Source organism: Portunus trituberculatus, unplaced genomic scaffold (assembly GCF_017591435.1).
Source record: "Portunus trituberculatus isolate SZX2019 unplaced genomic scaffold, ASM1759143v1 PGA_scaffold_468__1_contigs__length_18973, whole genome shotgun sequence".
NCBI classification, from domain to species: Eukaryota; Metazoa; Arthropoda; class Malacostraca; order Decapoda; family Portunidae; genus Portunus; species Portunus trituberculatus.
The window spans coordinates 1-5,008 of record NW_025541636.1 but is presented as its reverse complement, the minus strand read 5'-3'; the positions used below and the strand labels follow the sequence as shown (position 1 = coordinate 5,008).

Sequence of the window (5,008 nt, the reverse complement as noted above, 5' to 3'; positions counted from 1 at the left end):
CTCCCTCATGAAATCTCTACCTAAACTGCCTGACGTGCTGTGTGTCAGTGAAACCTGGCTAACCTCCACTAATGAACACCTTCATGACATTGATGGATTCACTGGACACCACATACATAGACCTGAAGGCTCAATAGGAGGAGGAGTATCTATCTATGTTAAAAATATTCTGCAAAGTACAAAAATTAATGAATTCTGCATTTGTGATCCTAATGCAGAAATATGTAGTGTTAAAATAACCCTCGCAAATACTTACTTTAATGTTACATGCCTTTACAGACCTCACAGCAAATATACAAATGTTAATGAATTCAACACATATATTGATAACCTTCTCTCAAAAGATTTTTTCAGAAATAACAAAAATATTCTCTTGGGTGACTTCAATATAAATCTCCTAGAACATGAAACACACCCTCCTACCAACACTTTCATCACAACAATGCAATCAAACAATTACTTCCCTCAAATATCTCGCCCTACTCGATTCCCAGACACAAATACAACTGCCTCTCCTTCTTTATTAGATCAAATCTGGAGAAATTTTCATGTATCTTCTTCATCTGGCATACTTCACTTTCCCCTCAGTGATCACCTTCCTATTTTTATCAACATACCAATTCTGACTCAATCTCCTAGTGACATAATCAAGATAACTTTCAGATTACACAATGCTGCCAATAGAATAAAATTCACAGAGAAACTTTCACAAACAGACTGGAACATGTATCTCACTGCAAATGATATAGATTCCAACTGTAACCTTTTCCTTGACAAACTATACAACCTGTATTACTCTAGTTTTCCCAAATTAACAAAAACAATAACCTCCAAAAGACTGCAGAAGCCCTGGATTACTCAGAGTATTATTAACTGTACTAAACACAAATTCTACCTATACAAACAATACAAGCTAGGTAACATTCCCCTTGAATACTATAAAGAATATAGAAACTATTTAAATGCTTTAATAAAAGGAGTTAAATCAAATTATTACCAACAACAGTTCACCAATTTCAGAAACAATACCAAAAAGGTTTGGGAAATAATTAAAGACATAGAAAACACTAAGGGGAAACAAAATACATCCCTGACAACAGTATGCCACAACGATACACAATACACCAACCCACAGGACATAGCAAATGCCTTCAACACCTACTTTTCTCAGATTGCTCCAGAGCTTAGTAACAAACTGCCTAGAGCCCAAGGTTCACACCTAACTTACCTACAAGGCAACTTTCCACACTCCATGTGTATCCCTCTTGTTACAGTTAATGACATAATGAAAGCTATATCAACCCTCAAAAATAAAAAATGTAATGTAGATGAGATACCTGTCAAAATCATCAAGGAAAATAAAGAATTACTCTGTGAACCACTTTCTAAATTATTTAATGCTTCAATTAATAAGGGAGTTTTTCCAAGACACTTTAAAGTAGCAAAATAATCCCTATACACAAATCTGGAAGCAAAACAAATATTTCTAACTACCGCCCAATATCCATTCTTTCTGTTTTCTCTAAAATTTTTGAACAACTAATGAAAGAAACACTCTTAGACTACCTTAATAAAAACAAAATCATTAGTAATAGCCAGTTTGGTTTTCGTCCGGGGCTAAACACCTTTGATGCCATTAATAAATTTACCTCTGACCTATACTCTGCCCTAGATGACCATAAATCTATCATCTCTATTTTCATTGACTTTAGCAAAGCATTTGACACAGTCCAGCACAACATCCTTCTAGATAAATTACACCACTATGGCATTAGAGGATGTGTTCACAAATGGTTCGAGTCGTATTTGTCAAACAGATCTCACTATACTTCATTTAACAAAGCCACCTCCAGCATCAAATCCATACACCTGGGCGTACCGCAAGGAAGTATTCTGGGGCCTATACTATTCCTACTATATATTAATGACATGAGCAGTTTTTCTACTACCCTTAACACTATACAATTTGCTGATGACTCTACTTTATACATGCAAGGTGACAATCCCACTGATCTCATTCATAAAGCTAACTTAGAACTTGTAAAATTTTCTGAATGGTGCCTAGCAAATCGTCTCACTGTTAATACATCAAAACTTACTTCATGTTGTTTACAAACACTATAATGAAATACCAACCATTACCCAGACTTACTGTATTAAATGAGGACATATTACAAGTGTACAAAATAAAGTTTCTTGGTATTACGTTTGACAAATATCTTACTTTTAAGTACCACATATCTAATTTATGCATTAAACTTTCCGTTCCATTGCACTTCTTGTAAGAGCCAAAAACCTGGTTCCTAGTGAAATCTTAAAAGTCATGTATTATGCCCATGTATACCCATTTCTGACTTATTGTAATCCTATTTGGTCAACCACTTATCCTTGTCATCTCTATAATTTGAATATTCTCCATAAGAAAATAATAAGAATAATAACCAACAGTGAATTCCTAGCACACACACCTCCACTATTTAAATCAATGAATATCTTGCAACTCTCTGACTTGTCCAAACTCTTTATTGCCACTCACATGTTCAAACACTTAAAAAATAACCACACGCCTGCAACGCTATCGCATCGCTATTCTACCCGAAACAACCACACTTTAAATGTTCCTCGACACAATTTAACCACTTTTAGACAATCATTGATGTACAAAGGTCCTACAATTTGGAATACACTACCACAATGTGTTAAAGAATGTAACAGTGTATCAACTTTCAAAAATAAACTGAAACAAATGTTCTTATCTATGTACTGACAACAATTCATAATTTTGCTATATGTAAATCCATCACAAATTCTCCTAATACTGATATCCTTGTTTTGCTATGTCTAGTGTCACATTTTATTACTATTGTTTTTATTATTATTATTTTATTATAAATAGTATTATTATTATTGTATATGTTATTAGAACTATTACTATTATCTTTGTCATTGTCATTGCCATTATTATTACTACTATAATCTTTATTGTTTTACTGTCATTATTTAGTTATCCTCACTATTTGTGTTACCATCAGGATCTATATTATTTTCTTTTTTTTTATGATTTCTTTTGCTGCTGCTGTATCTGCTGTTGCTGCTACTAATAACACTACTCTTTTTTTTTTTTTTTTTTTTTATTATCTCATTATGTTAGTTCCTAAATAGTATTCTCATATGTATGTACAGAGTATATTATAGCAAATCGTATTTGTGATCTCATAGTTTAGTATAACTTATAGTATAGTTCTTGTGCAATATTTCCTTGTAATTACACTCTCCCCACTTCTTAGTTTAATTATTTTTAGTTCTTACTTTGTTTTATGTTTTTGCACACTTTGTTAGTTATTAAGATCTTGCCCAAAAAGCTATGCTTAATATGGGCCTTCTGCCAGTGTATACTTGTATACAGGTAGATATAATAAAGTGTTTAAAGTGTTTAAAGTGTTTAAAGAGAGAGAGAGAGAGAGAGAGAGAGAGAGAGAGAGAGAGAGAGAGAGAGAACCAATGCAAAATTTATTTAAAAATAAACACAAATTCCTCTAACTTGCCTCTTTAGAGCATCACAATGTATATGTACTACAACACCATTCAGTTAAAAGTATTAAGTACCTGACTTGGGGCGCGTATTGGTACACGTGTGACAGCGCCGCAGGCAGGAAAATCCCCAAAAACGCCAACGCCTAAGTGATCTTCATAAAAATGGTCAGACTATAGTGTGCGTATTTATTAGCGTGTCGTGTGTCACGGTTAGTCTGACGGCTTGCGTCTTTCCTCCTCCCACAGCCGCTGCAGTGACTTTCTAGTTTTTTTTTTTTTTTTTTCTTCAGACTTCAATGGTTAATATCCAAGCTCGACAGAGTACAACACACGTCCGTGCAGGTGGTCATTCTTATCCCCCTCCCCCCGACACCAAGCTAGGCAATTTCTCTATAGGTCTTAAATGTCTATCAATTAAACCAAGACACGCAGCCATATAAGATGTTACACGTTAATCATAGCTGTTTCTAACATGGAGAGAGAGAGAGAGAGAGAGAGAGAGAGAGAGAGAGAGAGAGAGAGAGAGAGAGAAAAAAATTGTCAGTTTGAGTCCTCTCCTATTCATGTGTGTTTAGAATACACAGTTTTGTCTGGTAATCCAGGCACGAGGTAGTACAAGAATAAATGGATGAATTAACAAACAATAAAATAAGCAGGTAAAACAATATAAGAATAGACAAATCAAACCTTCTTCTTCTTCTTCTTATTATTATTATTATTATTATTATTATTATTATTATAATAATAATAATAATAATAATAATAATAATAATAATAATAATAACAATAATAATTAAATAATAAATAAATAAATAAATAAAAAATAATGGAATGCCAACAACATCTGGTGTTCCCAGGCGGTCACCCATCCAAGTACTAACCGGACCCAACGTTGCTTAACTTCGCTGATCGGACGAGAAGCGGTGTGTTCAACGTGGTGTGGTCGTTGGCACTCGATGTGAGTTTTTAGGCCCCTTTAAATTCTTCCTGGCTTGCCCTACTATACTCCGTATACCCTGTTAATCAAGTCCTTTCTAGGTGTTTCTTGGTTTAATATCGTTTCCCTATTGGATTAATCGCACTCTCTCTCTCTCTCTCTCTCTCTCTCTCTCTCTCTCTCTCTCTCTCTCTCTCTCTCTCTATCTATCTATCTATCTATCTATCTCTCTCTCTCTCTCTGTCTGTCCGTCTGTCCGTCTGTCTGTCTGTCTCTCTCTATTATTATTATTATTATTATTATTATTATTATTATTATTATTCTGACACAGACTCAGTCTGCCTCCCTCTGTGGCTGGCTGGCTGGTTTGTTGCTCGCTGCATGCATGCTGCTGGCTGGAAAATCTGGCACCTCCTCCGACTCGATATTATTTGGTTTTACGCCGTTTTCTTGCTTGCCTTACTTCCCAAACACCTTCAAACACGCACAGATAAAACTAATTCCAAAACCAGACCGACCATCCACTGACCCCAACAA

General features: G+C 34.8%; 1 non-coding gene across 1 annotated transcript; it reads right to left on the bottom strand.

Moving 5' to 3' along the window:
- Positions 1–4,366: 4,366 nt before the first annotated feature.
- LOC123500685 lies at positions 4,367–4,485 on the bottom strand. Its single transcript, XR_006673433.1, has one exon. It is a non-coding gene; the product is annotated as a 5S ribosomal RNA (ribosomal RNA).
- Positions 4,486–5,008: the final 523 nt, after the last annotated feature.